Below are 19747 nucleotides of genomic sequence, written 5' to 3' on the forward strand. Positions count from 1 at the left end.
CAGGAAAAAAAAAGTTCCCGAGTTACCGAGAGAGAGAGAGAGAGTCAACAGTAGAAGGGAATCACCAAGAAAGAGAAGAATGATGATATCCAGCTCAGGACCCTGGGTGTGCCAAGCCCATACTCACCAGATGTGAGACTTTAGTATTGTTTTTACTCTTTCTTCGTTCTCTAAATTGTGACCAAATTGTAACGGAAAATGTTAAATATTTTATTAGGGCTTACCTCGTGTTTACTGCTCATGTTTTTTTATTTGAATTTTATGATTAGATCTAATCTGACAAGGCATGCAATCAGTTGGAAAGCCTAATATATTATGACTTCTGCAAGACTGAGTATTCAATAATACACACATCCCGATTAAACACACATACAAGCACATTGCAATTAGGAATTACACTTGTAATGTGCTCGAATAAAAAAATAAATACATGCTAAGAGCTGTTGTGGATGGGTTACTGTAGTAATTACGATTTTCAGTGTATCTCACCACGTATCGGAATATTGTTTTAATTCACAATGCGCACAATATGTTAATCTACTTCGTTTTGAAAATAAAAGAGAAAAACAACATGATTTACTTAGCATTTTTCTGCGGTACCAGCCATTAAAGCAAACCATTCTCCTTAGATATTTTTCTAAGTCATTTGCTGTTGACATGCATCTGCTACTCCCCAACATCACCCACATCAGCATCTCCAAAAGTCTCCAGTCAGCTGCGGCCCTGTCTGCACCTACGTTTCATTTTCAAGCATCCACCCATATTCAGTTCGATAACTTTATTCAATTCAATCTGTTCCGCTAGAATTGAAGGGAAAACGTTCACGTAGTTCTATACGATTTACTCGCAGTAGAGAAACTGGCTTTTCAGAGAAGATATCAGAATTCCTAACAACTTGTGTGTTGAATATAGTTTTGAAATTAGAAGGGATAAGGAAGAATTGAGTTGTTTTTTCCGTAGAATGGTATTCTAATAGCATTATGTGCAGTTACTAGAACACCATTCTTCGGAAGAAAAAAAACAACTCAACTCTTCCTTATTCCTTCTAATTACAAAACTATATTCAACACACAAGTTCTTATAGTAATTCATGAACAGCGTATTTCATATTTGGTTCGCTGTCGTAGTTTCCATTATATCTTGATATTCTCACATTCATTCATTATATATCACAAGTAACTAAAAACAATAATAACAGCACAATACTTGTGCTTCATATAAACCTTGGTTTTCCAATAAATGTGCTGAAATTGTTCATGATAAGAAGGTAGCAAATCACAATTGGCTTGTATTGTATCCAAATTCCCAGGATCATTTTCTGCCTATATTAAAACTCAACAATTATAAAACAGTAAAGAATTTTTATTTGATTTCGGTTTTTATGGCGCAAGGGCAACTAGGGCCATGATGCTTCAAGTTCACAGTAATTAAAAAACCCAAACCTGATTTTGAAGACGCCAAAAGTAGAAAATTTGCTTCTTGTCCAAATGGAAGTAGAGAATTCTGGTCTCTTGCCAAAGCTATTCGCCACAAATTCTATCCACCTATATTCCCACCTCGGTTGCAACCTGATTATTCCATTGCACCCTAAAGATAAAACCGACTTACTAGCATTCTACTTCTAATCTAATACTTCTATCGAAAATCTTAGTAAATGACCTCCTACAAAATTTAATATTTCCCTTGGTCTTCCGACAAAGATGTTATAAGAGTTCTGAACAATCTAGAAGCCAAGAAAGCCCTAAGCTTGCTCCTGTTCTGTGTTTGTTCAGTGTTTTTTCGTCATCTCCAGAGGAACAAGAAAGTTTATGCTTTCTTTTTCCCTAAGGTTTTCCCTCTGCTCGAAAATTTTCCCATATCCAGTTAGTTTCTACAAAGGTTAATCCTTTCCTTTCAATTAGCACAACATTGCACTTACCACTACTCAATCCAAAGTAGTAGAGAAATATATCAACCGCCAACTCAAACTATCTCGGAAACTTCCATTTGACCAAAGATCATCAGTATGGATTTCATCGGTTTCGATTCACTCATGATATATTGGTGCATGTTTTTCATCTTTATAAAACTTCGACGGAAAGATTTGGTGAAATTCAAGCATTTCTAAGGCTTTTGATCATGTTAGGCATACAGAAAATCTAAACAAGCTCATATCTTATGAATTGCTGACTGTTTTTTGGAACTGGACATGCAATTTCCTCAATGACCGCTTGTAAACGGATTTCGGCTTTCTAACTTATCCACTGGCGCTTCCGTAGCCAGGAGCAGTAGCGCATAGCACACGCTTCTTCATTAGACCGGGGTTCGAGCTCGTACCCACCAAATACGGAGGATGCGGCAGCTGAGGGAATGATCACCGCATATTCCCAGCCCGGATAATGGGTGAGGATTGTCGTCAGGAAGGGCATCCGGCCGTAAAAATTGCATTCCAAGACAATAAAAACGCTGACCACATATAATAATGGGAAAAGGCGAGGAAAAAAAAAAAATTATTCACTGATGTTGGTCTTCCCGAAGGTTCAGTTCTTCCCCCCCCCCCCTCCACACACATATTTTCCTCTTGTATGTTAATGACCTTCCACTGACTGGAAATCCTATATACCAGTTTTGCCGATGACAAAACTCTACATTCATGTTCCAATTTTTGAAATCTTGCCGTACACAAACAGATTCAAAATTTCCAATATCCATCAAGAATTCTAACACAATTATAACGCTAAATTCTTAAACGACAATCTTCGTGTAATTCTCCAATGGGGCGGGGAAATTTTTGTTAACTTCTATCTTTCTGAAATCAAATCCTGTGTTATTTTCTGCAATAAAGAGTGGTCTACAGCACCTATGCTCATCTTCGAATGACATGCACATTTTTAGACAAAGTCACATTCTTAGGAATAACTCTGACTTCTAAGCTCTCTTGGCATATGCATATTACAAATATTGCTTCCTGTGCAAAAAAAAAACTGGGTTTTTTTTTCGCTCTCGCTGTTCCTTTTCTTCTGGAAAACTCTTCACTCTGTACAAATCTCAAATTCGCCCTGCCATAGTATACTATTTCTACATCTGTGGCAATATCCACAGATTTAGGTAAGTTATGTGCAAGGGTACGAAGGGAGGTATGGTCTGGGGATTTTTGTGGACTTTTACGGTGCATTCGACATGTTCTGGTGGGAGGATATCCTGTCGAGAATTAGACAGACTGGATGCTCGAATAAGTTAAGTTCTTTTCTGTGTTCAAGCAGTATTTCTCTGATTGGAGAATAACTGTCTCAACTGAATACACAGAGATAACAAGGAATACACAAAGAGGATATCCTAAGGGCTTGGTGATTGGTCCCGATGCCTGATGCGATTTTATGGATGAATTTTTGAAACAGTTATGTTCGGATTGATGTCATAGCATATGCTGATAACGTGTATTGCTTATACAGTGTATGGGAACGCTAGATCTCAGTTGGAGGAAAGTGCATCGCATGTACTGGGAAATTTATTAGAATGGTCTCAGGCTTATAAGCTACAAATATCCAAGATGAAAGCAGTCCAGATGCTTCAGAAAGGACATTTAAGCATGAATCAAAGTCCATTAGTAAAAGCTTAAGGTGTATCGATAAATTATGGGACCGTTGTTGAACCTGGGGTGTGTATAACAGAGCGGAAAAATTTCTTAAAACATGCCACGTACTTGAAGGGCAAAATCAGAGTACTGTATATCAAGCTCAGAAGAGTACTTGGGATTAACTGGGGAATAAATGGAAGAGCACAATTATTATATGACTGCCTGTTGTCTCGGTCATGACCTATGCTTCTGCAGCTTGGCTAACTCACACGTAAAAAATGCATGTATTACAGGCACAAAGGTTCGCTGTCTTGTCCATCACCTATCGCACGGCCTCATCTGATAGTCGGAAAGTAACCTGCAGATTTGCATATAGTTTATTACAAGGTTAATAGTTCTGGATATCACCTCATGTCCTGAGGAGGGAAGGCAATATTCTAAGAGTGATGTGAAAGAAGAAAAAAAGAGTTACTATCCAGTTGCTTTCAATACGGCAACGGGGATGGGAAGCCTCTGAAAAAGGGAGAGTAACTTATACATTTCTACCAAGAGTGAATATATTTAGTGCAAGAAATAAATCTTGGTTACAATTTGAATTGAATGATGCCCTCCTGATCACGGGGCATGGGTTGGCTAAAAGGTTGTTTGAGCTGGGCCTAGCAGATCATGGGCCGTGTACATGTGGAGAATATGAGACCTTAGAGCAGTGGTTTTAAACCGGGGTACAGCGGCACCTTAGGGTGCCGTCACAACATTCCAAGGGTACCACGTAATTTGGGTTTAAGTTACTTTTTTTTTAAAATTTATATGCTTATTTATAATAAAAAGGTGTACGGTACCTTTTTAATATTGTGGTGATCTCGTATAATTGATCTTTATTTAGTACTGCTATATAAAGAATAAAATTATTATATACATATATATATAATTTGTATTACTAATTGTAATTTTGTTTATAATTATATTATAATAATAACAGTCATATAACATATATTTTTTAAAATATTATACACACACATTGAGACTCGGATCTAACAAGCAGAAAATTGAGTAGGGGTGCCACAAAATAAAATAAATTACTTAAGGGTGCCATTATTAAAAAAAAGACGAAACCACTGCCTTAGAGCATAATTATGATGATGAGCTGGGAGAATTACTTAGAGTTGAGGATGCAATTGGAGATTTCCATTGATGGCTTGGAGCCATTCGTAGATAAGAGTCCTTTTACTCACTGTAATAATTTTGTGGCACGAATGTTTAAAAGGGAGCACAGCTATGCTAGACAGTGGATACCCTCTTCCCAGTGGCGGGCAACCCAGTGCATTGGGATGTCGTTGAATATAAAATCCGATGCTTAATCCCCCTTGACTGGGGCCAAGTGCTGATTGTGCTCTCCTTGTGTGTTATTGAGTTTTAATTAATATTTTGAATTTAGAAAAGTTTTATCACAGTTAATGTCAGAAAATATTAAAGTCAAGATCCACTTATAAATTTCGATTTCGGCGGTGGATCTTGCTTAAGGTATATTTTGAATTCCACTGACTATGAGATCGTCCCGAAGTATGAACAAAAATTAGATTTTTTTTATTTTTAATGTATATAATAAAGTGAAACAACAAATCACTAGCAATGAATCCCTAATTAGCAACGGCATAATCAAGTGGATACAATTCCTTTCGATTTTGCTACTGCTAGTTAATGACTACTAATCATTCGAATGACACGAGAATAATCAAAGAATCAAATGATATAAGTATAAACGAAACAATAATCGAATGAATGGATTATAACCTCTCAATTATGCACATCCGTAATCGCCACACCGGGCCAGAAGAATTTAACATAATAATTATTCTCGATTTTTGCCTACTAAAGATATTTCAAATCAGTGTTACACAACATTCACAAATTCAAAAGTAGACCAGGCATACATAAATCATGCATAGAATTTTTTATTCATAAAACGTTTTACAGCTTTCTTAATAAAAGGAAAAAAAGTTCAAATCCATTAGAACAAGTAAAAGAATGTTGGCATGCAGCCAAGATTCTTTTGCTTTTGAACATCAAACTCACCTAACTTTTTGCTCTTCATTCTTTCCCCTCTAAGGTTGTTCTGGAGCAATCTTTCTCCAACAGTGTTTCACGAAAATTAAAATCTTCCGAAACACTAATCTATTGTTAACAAGTTCCTTATTTCTTCCTAACTCCTAATCCATAGGTATTAAGTAGTTTATTAACCACTCGAATTCGGGATTACCGTAAGTATTCTTATAAAAGCAGCAGCTTGATATTTTTTATAATGATAATCAATGTACAGTTTACTGCGAAAACGTTAGAGCTAGACTTTCTAAGTTAGAAATTAGATGACAGCGAGTTACATCTGGATGTGAGGTGATTGCAGGCAAACATTTTCGCAGCCTGTTACTATTCAATTACTACTGTGCGACCACACATGGCGTTCCGTTAAGAACAGACCGCATATTTGTGGAAGAGTGCTGATTCGAACATACAATTTACGAAACTTTTTACTTAAACTGATCCTTTCAACAGAAACAGTCCATTCAATTAATTTGCCAGCTTCTAGTCCAATTTTATCTTGATTTTGTATCCATATATCACAAGGAAACGATTTCTACGATTTTCAAATAAAAAAAATAGCTTTCATAAAAATATTAAGACACTTGAACTCTTTTGTGGCAAATTAGCGATTATGTCTTGTCATAGGAAATGAGATAATTAATGGTGGGCATAGAAAAGGGAACTGACATCGAGTTAGTCTAATTAAATAATTGTTTGCAATTTACGAAACTTGCTATTTATTTAAGCTTTATGCTTATTAATTATGTTTCATACTTGATATAAGTATATCAATGAAACCATTTCACTGTGTTTAAAAGCTACTTACATATACCCTTCATTCCTACCTGATTAGCTATACTGGCAACAGAAAGCATCTGTTATGGATCGAACTCATTTGAATTTATCGCTCAATGCGGTGTTTCCCGTGGCTCTTCGCTAAAACTTTTATCATTCATTGATATCAGAGTACAGCTGTTAATGTTTTCAGACAATGCAAATTCTGATTATCAATCAAAATTAACTGAGATTCAAGAACACTCAGAAACCAAAAGATGTCTTCACAAAATGGGCTACAAAAATGGTCTAGCAATTAATTCAGCCAAATGCATTTCGATATCAGAATCAAGGAAGAACATTCTCATATTCAAATACAATTGTGCTAACAAAATATCAAAAATATCTTAAATGCAAAGGCTGTGAGTAATTTTTAGCAGTAAACGCAACTTCGAGAAACAGGGTGCGAGTCTAAAGGAACTAGGCGTTAAAAGCAGACAGGCCTCGGTAAAAGAAACATATTTCAGACCAACGACTTTATTACTGTTTCGTTATTTATTGTAAGCATACGTATTTTCTAAGCTTCAATTTTCTTTCCGAATTTGGAGTGCATTCAAATTAACCTAATCAACCAAAGTGAAAAGGTACAGAGGAGGTTTATTAGATACCGTACTTTTAAATGGCTGATATTTTATAAAGAGAACTACAAGCAACTTTGCCGCTATTTTAAATGCATGCCACTTGAAAGTAGGAAGACCATTCTGGACCTCGAACTTCTCCAAAAGATAATAACACGTAAATTCCAAGAACCAGAACTCGTACAGCAAATCTCTTTCCAAAGCTTGGTCTAGCCGAGAACAGTTCCTGAAATAGATCATTCAAAAATTCTAAACAAACTGGATCTCAATAAACGATAGTATGAATTCCTAAAAATGCATTCAGAATTTGGTTAAGTGACCCTGCACAATCGTTTATCAATTGAGCGGCGATTAAACAAAAAAACTTGCTTTAGTGCAGATTACCGTAAGTAATTCTTCGAAATGCGTTAGCTTTGTCATGTCAACTAGGAAGCATACTTGATTAAATTGAACTTCACTTCTTACATGCTCATTTATATTTCTTCTCTTTTAATACATCATCTTCAATTTTGCTAACATTTAAACTCGTATATAAATATAACTGACCAAGAATTATTTTCTCCTGCATTACAATTTAGGTATCCTGTTATGTAGCTTTACAATAATCAATAATATAAATATATAATAAATACTCGCAATAGTAACCTAAGCGCTGCACGCATAAACTAAAATAGAAAATATTGTTTTATGTTATTTTACTCGACTCGACCATTTATAAACTTCATAAATTCATGCATCGCAATTTCTTTAATAATATTTCGCCGAAACATTTTTCAGAAGCTTTCACCATTCAAACTAAATTTAAGTTTAATTATTATAGTTAAAATTTATATTTTTAGTAGAGAAATTCTTCGCGAGGGAAAAGTCAGTTGTATACTTGCTTGGGCACTTTTTACAGTAATTCTATCTCCAGAAATTGCTGTGTTACTTCACAGTTAAATTGTGATATTGATTTCTTGAGCCAGCTGTTATTGGAAGGTTCCAGAAGATACACGAGCGCTTACAACGAAAGAAGCGTCATCTTGGATACAACACACCACTATCGCTCGCTTTCTCTCGACCTGCCAGATGAGGGGTGTGCTTTTACAAACGTAGGTTTAACATTTCGCACATAAAAACAGTATCTATTGTGAAAGCGCATTTCACAGCCAGATTTATACACCGAAGAGATTTATTTTACATCAGCACATCACAGTGATATATTTCAAAAGAAATACGCAACCACTTTGAGTTTAAAGCATTAATGCAGTGAATTATTGACTACTGGAGTCACTTTAAATAAATATTCAAGGGTTAACTTTCAGCTACTGTAGATTGCAGAGACCACATATACATTATAGCGGCAAAAAGTTTCTTTTACTTTCATGTCTTTAAATGAATATAGTTTCAATCGTATCATTTCATTTTAAGCATTAACACATTAATATGATAGTTTATACATGTGGCGTCCGTGGCCCTATCAACTGCCATTTGTCGAACGGGTACAGGTATGAATTTTTAAATTTTGCATTTACAGTATTTATGTTTTTGAGTATCGCAAACTGACTTTAGAACACAAGTATGATGGTTGGTTGGATTGGATATTTTACTGGCGCACCAGCTTATATGGCTATAATGCGCCAAACTTATGATTTATGGCTTATTCAATGATGTCTTTTGTTATGATTTTCATATCAAATTGGAGTAGTTTATGCGTTTCAGAAACTGGAAGACTTCGGATATATTAGATTTATCTGACAATATTGTTCGTAATGAAAATGTGTCCGTTCCTTTTAAGGATTTAAAGGTAATCTGACGCTCTCGTGTAAAGTTAGGGCAGTCGAGTAGAATAGGTTGGACTGTTTGCACTGTGTGACAGTCAGAGCACTGAGTCGGAGATTCGGCTCGGAGTAGATAACATTGGTGTGTTCTATTCTTAACCTGCTAAGTATAACTTCTTCTTGTCTGTTGGTTCTTGTACTGGTTTTCCATTGTTGTAACAACGGTTTTATCTGTAATAATTTGTTATCTGCCTGTTCCTGCCACTATTTCGAATTGTAATTTTATAGTCCAGGTATGGTATTGTTGATTGGGCTTTCTGCTTGTTTTCCTGCTTGGTCTGCCTGTTCATTGCCATCTATTCCTACATGTCCGGGAACCCAGCAGAAACTTGTTTTGCTTTCGCTTTGCTAGTTTTGATAGTGTTATGTATTTTACATACGGTCGGATGGGTATTTGTCCTTTAAGGCTTGCAGAGCGTTGAACGAATCTGTAAAATTATACTGTTGGCGATGTTGGTTAGCCATATATGGTTCATGACTAGTTGTATAGCCTCCACTTCTCCCGTATAAATGCTGCACTAAGTTGGAGGTAGTTTGGAAATGGTATTCGGGAATTTGGCTGCTATTCCTATTTTGGTTTCTGTTTTGGAACCATCTGAGTATATCAGGGTAGAATTACAATGTTGGCCTCTGTAGGCTGTGTATAATTGCGGGAAATTGTGTAGGTAGGGAATCCTTGTTCCATTTATTCATATGGAGATCGCATATCGTTTGAATGGTCTTCCAAGGTGGATATGGAATTTTAGGATAAATTTCTATCTGATAGAGATCCAAATTACGTTGCTGGATATATGCCTGCTGGTTTGTTAGCATTTCGGTGTGCTCTATATAAGTTTTCCAAACTTGGTTCGTGTAGGATTGTCCATGTCGGGTTATCAGGTATTGATTTTATCTTTGCAGCGTAGTATAACAACAAGTTTTGTCTCCGGAGTTGTAGTGGTGGTTCATGAGCCTCTGCATATAGGCTGTGGACTGGTGAGGTGCGATATGCTCCTAAAGCTGTTCGTAAAGCGCTGTGGTGCACTGGATCAAGCCACCTCAGTTTGGCTGTTATACGCGGGGGCTCCATAGTCTAGTCGAGATCTTATGAGGGCATTGTATAAACGCAACAGAGTAACTCTATCTGCACCCAAGGTCATTGCGGACAAGTCTCTCAAAATGTTTAGTTTCTTGAGGCAGTTTGTTCTTAGTTGTTTTATATGTTCTAAAAAAGTTAGTTTTTTATCAAGAATAAGTCCAATAAATTTTATGGTTGGCTTGATTGGGATTAACTGTCCATTAAGTTTTAATTCCGGATCTAAATGAAGGTTTCTTTTCCTACGGAAGTGCACACCTATATTTTTTTGTGTGGAGATCGTGAAACCATTTTCCTGAGCCCGGTTGCTGACTTTGTTTATTGCACCTTGTAACTGGCGTTCTATTGTTTTCATGTTTTGGGATTGGAAAGAGATACTGAAATCATCTACGTAAAGAGCTATATTTATGGAGGATAGTACCTGTTGGGTTATAGTTTATTTTTACTGCAAACAAGGTGGTACTAAGGACTGATCCCTGTGGTACTCCTTGTAGGAAAACCTTTGAGTGTGTCGTTTGTATTCGTACTTGGAAAGTTCGGTGCTGTAAAAAGTTCTGGATGAAAACAGGGAGATGTCCTCTTAGCTTTAGTTATATATGTCCCGGAGAATGCCATAGCGCCAGGCTGTATTGTATGCCTTTTCGATATCGAAGCATATCATGACTAAATGCTGTTTTCTAATGAAAGCATTTCGTATGTTGTTTTCTAGGTACCACATGAGTCTTGCATTTATAATATTTTCCATTAACTTTCCTAGGCGGCTGGTGAGTGCTATTGTACGGTAGCTGTTTAGATTAGTAGGATCTTTTCCAGGTTTTGGGAAAGCGAGGACAATTGCACGATGCCACATGTTAGGAAACTCTTGTTCCATATAAATTCTGTGGTATAAAAGAAGTAGAGACTGTAATGATTCTTCACTGAGTTTCTTTATCATTATGTAATTGATGCCATCTGGACCTTCTGCACTTTGTTTTGTTTGTGACAGTGCCTTATGGAGTTCCGTTATGGTTAGTGGGTGGTTATATTGTTCTACATATTTAATGGAGAATTTTAAGTTGTATTTTTATTGATGATTTTTATATTTCTGGAATTTCGGTGAATAGGATGTGGTGGCAGATATATTGATACTATTGTTATTAAACTACTTGTTGCTATACGTACTGCTACCGCCTCAAGAGTGGTTTGTAGGTGGACTGCTTGGACTGGTATGTGAGAATTGACAAGGATTGCTACTCCTCCGTGGACTATAGAATAATTTATTCGGTCTCGTCTATGCATAGTGTAGTTCTTGATTAAGATTGTATCGTCAGATTTTAGATACGTTTCTTGTAAGCAGAAACATATCGGGTGATATTAAGAAATTAAATCAACTGCAAAGCTGTTAATACGTGACTTAATACTGTAACTAATACTGAAATATCTGCTTTGCAGATATTTCAGTGTTGGTTACACGATTACTTCTATACAATTAATACTCATTTCCTTAGCCGTCTATAAAATTAGTCAAAGAAACTCTGCTGACCTAAAATTTAATTTGGAAATCGCAGATATCACAGATAGAAACTTACTAACAGTTGTCTGTTTTTAATTTCGACTGAGGTATCCAAGGCGTCAGGAGAGACCCGTATATCGCGTCTGTAAATTGGTTGTATTCTATGGTCGTTTTGGCTTTTGCTGATGAAAAATCCACGAAACGTTCGCCCGAGACCGACTAAGTTAGTCGGTCTCGGTCTTTGTACTCAAGTTGAGTACAAAACGAAAAACAAAATCATAAAAATTCTTTCCGTAGAAACCCAGATCTTTTCTACAGTATAAGCCAAGCAACAAACATGGATTGCAACTACTTACAAGAGAACTGACTTAGTTACAAGAGAAACACACGAGAGTCCCTCATAATGTGACATTTTTGCACTTGCTTTTTTCAATTATCGCAGATTAAAAGGATACAATTCTTGATAAAATAGTCTTCAAGCTGATTACAAACAGAAAAAATAAATAAATAAAATAACCCCAATACTGCTCTGACTGTGGTATTAAATGAGTTATTTATAAAAGAAATATAGCTATCCTTTCCAAGGATCATTTAAGATTTTAAACAAAGAGCTTGTTTTAAGCATTAATAGAGATGAAATGGATATCTTCTTCTACCTGAAATCATAATTGCGATCGTTTTAATCAAATTTGCAAACTTCTATGAAGAAAATATAAAACAAAAAAAAAAGGGTCGTAGAGGAAAAATCATAGAGAGAGATAGAGAGGTTAACACAGCCGCTTCACTTCCGGCCTGAGAGTTGCGATAGCGAGTATGTTCGATGGGCGCACTACGACTATTGATTCAGTCAGCTCTGAGAGCTGATGATATTCACCTTCTTTATCCACGGGTGATTTCACCACAAAATTCGATTAAATGTCTCGTCAGGCACGGCACAGTGACCACTTCGTGTCAAAGAACGCAGTCTGTCGAGATCTCTCACACTACCCTTTTCAATCCCCCAGGTCCAATCTTTCCCTCCATGCATTACAGCCATCGAATTGATATTGGCTGTGATTGATTGCTTCAGCGAACAGGAGTCAGCCAGCTGACTGAAGGCTGATACTCTTCCCTACCTGACTGGCTTTCTATTCTTCCTGTTCGCGAAACCTTAACTGCTTCTTAACTGTTGGTTTCGGCAGTAACCCTGTAGTGCAGGATTGCAGAGAACACGAATCATAACAGAAACAGAAGAGGGATACTTTACTAAGGTAACCGAAATCTTTCCGGCCTGCTCGTGTCATTGTTTTACCAATATGGAGATTTTATCCTAGAAAAAAAAAACAACCTAAACTTTATTTATCTTTAATTTATTCTGTAGTATTTGCCTTATATTTAGCACTAAAAAGAGAGTTTCGGTGGATGAAGTCGGAAAGCGGAGAACTTTTTTTTCGAGCGCGCGCAGATCTTTGCTTTGACCTTCATTAGAGAAAGTTCAAATATTATATATTGTAAATCATTGTGTACGCCATGTTCTGTCAAAGTCAATAAGAATGAATATCATTAAATCCATTATTTTTTTTCTAAGTCTGGAAGTTTTTAAACCCAACTGATTAGAAACTCAGCAAATTATCACTTAGAATACATGATCTGCTATAATATTATTCATTTCATGTGGTCTACGTTGAGAATGAAGTGATCAGTAAGGCATCAGAAGGAAATCAATTTCCAATATATCCAAAACTTCCTTTACTGGTATTCTAGAAACCCTAAAAAAATAACTTTCCTAAACGTCATGGAACCGTAACAAGAAAAAAAAAAAAAAAAACTGCAGAAAAGAAGCCATTATCTTAAAAATCATCCTTGAAAACCTAATTTTCGCTCCTTCGAAAAGGAAATGCCTTTTAAACGTGACCGGGTGTAAATTAACTGATATCGTGACTCGAATTACCAGAAAGAAAGCGTTCCGAGAGATAGCAAGGGGCTTTACCAAAATAATCGAATGATTTCAAAGTCAGGAAATATACTGCAGTAATTACCTAGGACAGATCACCTAATGATACTCAGTTACTTTATATAGGCGGTAATTCTACGCAAAATTCAATTAACTCTCTCGGAACCACGGTAGAATACACACATACATTAGGAATTTTATGTTCCAAATACTATACTACTAAAACAGTACACATATTTAGTTCTTAAACACTCAATATATTCATTTTAGCATATTCTGTATGCTAAAGTGAAGCAACATATTTAAGTGTTGTAGTGTACATATATCGTACGTATAATAGTTCAAAATCCGTAAATTTCTGCTTACCTCCAAACACCAATAATTTTTTTATCTGGAAATAAAGTAACGTTTTATAGGTTTGCAAGCTTGTATTTTTTTTTTTTTTTTACTTCTGCTGTCCAAACAGAAATTTTCCCCACAGTCTGTAATTATCAACTTTAGCAAAACAAAGTAGGTATATGCAATGATGTGTTATATGAAGACAGAGAGAGAGAAAGAGAGATTTTTCACTGGTTGATCAGCATGCTGTGCAAGCTTAAAAAAAAAAAAAAAAAAAAAATCCGGAAAGAATAGCTCGGGAGAAACCCGACTCCCTCTACCTGAGATCGGCTAACTGCGGTCTAATATGCTAGAACTAGGGGACATAAATTCAAGTTACGGGGGGAAATGTTTAGATTGGATTGCAGGAAGTTCTATTTTAGCCAGCGAGTTATAAATTACTGGAATAAGTTGCCTTCATGGGTGGTAGAGGCCGACAGTTTGGGGAAATTCAAAGGTCATCTGGATAGTACTTTCGGGTAAGGGAAGCACATAGGATGATAGGTTTAATTTCCTTTTTATTTTATTTTTTTTATTTATTAATTATTATTATTTAGTTATTTATTTATTATTATTTTTTTTTTTTTTTTGTTTTTATCATTGTTTTGTTCGGATTTTTTTTTTTTTTTTTTTTTTTTTTTGGCTGGTGCAGCATAAGCCATAGGCTTTCTTGCACCATGCGGCCGTTACTAATACTAATATGAAAAGCATTTTCCAGTCGCCAGCAGGATCTGAACTCAAACAGCCTCATACTTGTCACTCATTATGAGATACATCATTGATGATAGGTGGTTAATTTTCTCCATAATAACTTACGTGGCAGGAGCATGGGGGACAAAGAGCTAATAAAGCAGAAATAAGAAGGCAGTTGTTAACTGCACAAAAGGTCTGCCCTATTATGTATACTCAAGGCAAAAAAAAACGTTATTGAGTGATGCTCTATGTCGTATTCGGTAAGATACAAGCCGATTTATTAGTGGTTAAAAAGAATGTACTATAATGAAATGAATATACTATAAAGAAAGAAATTAATATTGAATATACTATAATGAATAGAACTTGAAAGAATCTTGAATATGCTATAAAGAAAAGAAGAAAGTTGTTGAAAACAGTACCCTATTCTGATGGAGCTTACCCAGCCCATCAGAATAGGGCAATCTGGCCATAATCTTTAGATTATGATACGATCGCCGAGATCAAGCAGATCAGGGAAAGAATTACAGATATTCATTCCCAAGGTTCAGTGTCGATCTCCAGAAAAGGCATGGTGCGCTTTAAGAGGATAATGTGATGAATTTAACTCATGGACCCAAAAAAGGAATGGCGAAATACTATAATTAGTGTAACTGTAGACGATTGAATCTGGATAACATGTTATGTTTGTATGTTCAAATTATTGCAGTTTGAGATTTAATTTAGATACGATAGTAGAGAGTAGTACAGAGAGAGGACAATTTATATAATATTGGTGTAAACACACCATAGACAACTCTTAAACAAAAAACTACGTTATTAGTTTGAAGGGCATCATTTTATCTGTATCTCATATTGTGCTCTTCCTTCAAAACGAGTTGCCATGTATGGCACTATCTCGAATAAGTAACCTATTGTTACTTATTCGAGATAGTGCTGTATCTCAGTAGGTACCACCACCCAGACGGCACTGTTTCAAGGCTTGTTAGCCTTTCATCGGTGGATGGAAACGTACCTTGGTATTGCAGGGTACTTGCAATAACAATACCTGCAACCTTAGAATAAGTAACAACAGGTTACTTATTCGAGGTAGTGCAATTCATGGCAACTCGTTGTGAAGGAAGAGCACAATATGACATACAGACTAACGTAGTTTTTTTGTTTACGAGTTGTCTATGGTCTGTTTACACCAATATTATACTCTTAAAGATATGATTGCCTTGTTGCAAATAATTTTACTTAAAAAAAAAAAAAAACGACAATCTTTATATATTAATTTTATTCGCGTGGAAAAAGCTCGGATACGAATCCCATCAATGAAGCGAGAAACTTTTATCTGCTTTTTTTTCCTGTGGATTAGTTAGTCGGACAGCAATATTTTTCCTACTCTGAAACTCTGGTTTTTCGCCCATCAAAATAGGCAAAGCGATCAGAAACACACGCATATTATGGACAAAATTACACATAAGCAGATAAGCTGGTTCCTGGATGGCACTAATGTAATTTTTTTTTTATAAGTTAATTTTGCACAATGAGTATTTTTAGGGAATTTTTAAAATTTTCAGATAATTTTTAAAAGAAAGAAGTATGCAATGGATTAAAGCATAAGATACAATGTATGCATATGGAGAATTGGGTATTCAAAATTGTATAATGCAAACAGTAATAAAGATATTATAAAAACCCAATGAAGTAAGGAATTTTAATGTGCTATAAATAATTATATAATTTAAACATTTTAACATTTACATATTGTAATTTTAAAATTACTGTATTGCATAGTACATTCATTGAAATTGTAAAGCGTACATAAAATTACATATAGTATACGAATATAGTAAAATGCAAATAGTTGTACAGTATATTGTAAACAGTACACGATATCAGTTTTATATTTCAATCTTTAATCCTAAATCCTTAATATGCAAAATGAGATGATCACCTGAATAACGCTCAAATCACAGGCCAGGAAGCATTTATATATATATATATATAAATAAAAAAATTAAATTAAATTTTCTGTTTATATTCCGGGACGACCAAACGGTCAGAGAGGAGTTCACAAGACAGACAGAATACAAGAAACAGTACCGTATTCAGCAGTCACGGGCTTGAACCCCGGTCACTCAAGGCACGTGTACTTATGCACCCACGCGCCTGACAACTAAGCTACGGCGGCCTTAAAATATGTAAAATATTAAAATATATATACAATATATGTATATATATATATATTGTTAGAATAAATAAAAATGAAATCTCCAAATGAGAGACCCCATATAAACAAATTAAAAATTTCTCAGACGAAAACTAAAATGATGATCTTCAACAATAAACTGGATTATAACAGACCTCCTAAACTCCATATTAACAATGTCCAAATTCCTTATGTTTCTCAAAATAAATATCTTGGTCTCATAATTGATGACAAATTTTCTTTTATCCCCCACGTAAAGAACTTAGCTGAAAAGATTAACAAGTTTACTGCCAATGTGATTAGGCTCTCAAGAGCAGAATGGGGTATAAAGCACAAAACTTTGGCATTATATTATAAGGCTATATTTTTGCCAATTGTAGTATATGCGGCTGCCATATGGTTTCCTAGGGTTACTCACGTCACAGTGAAGGCCAAACTCTTATCATTGCAGAGAAAGATGATATTGGCAACACACAGATGCTGCAGAACGACATCAACCAATGCTTTACAAGTGATCTCAGGTTGTATTCCGATTGACCTTTATGTGGCATACCGAGGCATGATTTCTAACTTAAAGAAAGGTTTGGCAACTCAAATCCTCGACATTGCAAGTAATCCGGCCACGGACATTCGGCAGGAGAAAATTAATCTTTGGACAAAATTCACTGAGAAGTGGAAATACAGATGGCAATCCAGTGAAACAGGACTCACTACCAGGGAGTTCATTGAAGATGCAACATTTGCTGTAAATAAGAAAGTTATGGGATGGTTTTATCCTTCTATGACAACGTCGTATTTAATTACTGGACATGGTTCACTACGGGATAAATTGTGTAAATTTGGACTTGAACCTGACCCTTTGTGTTTTTGTGGGGCTGTAGAAGATTGGAGGCATGTTCTGCTTTACTGCCCGGCTTATGACGACTTCAGACAAGAACTATTTAACAGCACTCAACCTATTAGGACTGACAACCTCGATATTTTGATTCAAGATGCCAAGAGCTTTGCAGCATTCCAATCCTTTTCTGACAAGGTGTTTAAAAGAAGACGCACCTTGTTTACTAACTCTAGAAGTGGACAGTAGAGTGATGTATTCATGAACTTATATTTCTACCTTACTAGGTCAAACAGCTGTTAACTTAGAAACTAACTGTTGTGTTCTTAAATTAGTAGCAACATTCAATGTATATAATGGTATTAACTATACATATTTTTATTTTATTTTAACTTTTTTTTTTTTTATTATTATTACTATTATTTATTTATTTTTTTTTTTTATTTATTTATTTTTATTTATTATTATTTTATTATTATTATTATTTTTTTTTTTTTTTCCCCTCGGGTTGGGCAGCCTGAGAGCTCCTGTCCTTTGGTATTGCACTCCTTCCACTGGACGACAAATTGGTGCAGCAGCACTAGATAATAGAAGCAGGCACAACTACTCAAGCCTAGAAATGGGCAGTGATTGACAGGGTGTTGATCGCTGTAGAGTGTAGACAGTTTCTCTCTCTATCAACACAGATTTTCCAAGGTGGAGTTCGACTAAACGTCTAGGTGCCACCCAAAACAAGTACATCCGCATACATACACACATCTTTTATTGTTTTATTGCTTGCAAGTGAAGCTGTATAATTAAAATTGTTTTTTTTTTTTTTTTTTTTTTTTTTTACGCAGAATGCGACGATTGTAAATAGAAAGTGTTTATATCTGTGTATATATGTAATAAAAATGTATGTATGTAAAAAAAAAAAAAAAAAAATGAGAGACCCCCTATAATGTTATGGAAGACTAACCTTTCGATGAAACTCATTTAACAGAATTAATCGACATGTTTGGAGTAATACTCGAAACACGTCGATTAATGAGGCCGACTAATGCACACACCTAAAGAGTTCTAAATCCAAGGATTAGCAAAATTATTGAGCGATCTGTGGTGGTCATTATTGTGTTATCGTTATACAAACCCAACAAACTAATCGGTCTATGTTCGCAGGAGGATTTGTTTGTACAGATTTTGGGTAACTTTTGTTAAAATTTGTTTGTCACGATAAAGATCAGACTGACCTCGCGGGTAGAACAATGTATATAATGAACAAATGTAATCGGTGTCTCAAACATTCACATGTACAAGAATTGTTTTAATTATTTTATTTATTTATTTTTTTCAGTGAAGAAACGTGTCGGAACTTCCATATAATTCAAACTCACGTCACATTGTGCAACAGACATTCTCAAGAATGTCCGTTATTAATTCACTTTCCTTTCTCAGTTTGTTTCTTGAATACTTCGAAAAAGGATGGTGTACAATATGGTAATTCAAGGAATATATATTTTTTGAAAATAAGCTTCATGCTTTTTACGTGAAGCATGTAGTTTATTTTTTATATATGAAGCGTGCTTTGACAAATTTAATGCAGGATTCGTGATAAACCTTGAATATCACTTAAAATGTCCGGTTAAGAATTCCATTTAGAAACACTCGAGTTCATTCTAAAAAAAAAACTTGTGATCAAAAATGTGGTCTCCAGTTTATTTTATGGCTATTGGTGGTTATCACTGAAGCAGAATAACTGAAGTTTTTCGTTTCTTTGACGGAATAAAATACCTATTAGCTTCAAGTCTATTCCTGGACAAAACTATTTCTTTCAGATCACTGCGAATCATTCTCTGGTACAGCTGTTTTAGAAGCACCTCCGTTTTTTGTCATCGAATTCCACTTTGTCAATCGTTTGGAGACCTGGTAATGTACACGTGTCACAGAGATTTCTTTTCTATATAACACTTGTTTCCAATATGTCTAATCAGCGAATCTCTTTCTGTGCTGCCATAATTCTATTGGAACTTGACATGTACTTCTTTTTTATACAAATACAGTGGCTGCAAGTGAAGCACAATATTACGTCACATTGTGCTTCACTTTCGAAACTCTAGGGGAATGTCAGTTTTTCTCACTGATTCTTTAAACAAGTTTCCAGTGACAAATTTCTCATCTTTTCTTTTCAAGAATAGAATAACAAATGAATCCAGAAGAAAACTATCAAACTTAATTCGTATAAAAATGAGTCCGATTCTGAACGTTTATGTGTTATCGCTGTTTGAATCAAAAAATGAC

The sequence above is a fragment of the Mastigoproctus giganteus genome, chromosome 6, assembly GCF_048544385.1.
Source record: "Mastigoproctus giganteus isolate SK-2022 chromosome 6, ASM4854438v1, whole genome shotgun sequence".
NCBI lineage: Eukaryota > Metazoa > Arthropoda > Arachnida > Uropygi > Thelyphonidae > Mastigoproctus > Mastigoproctus giganteus.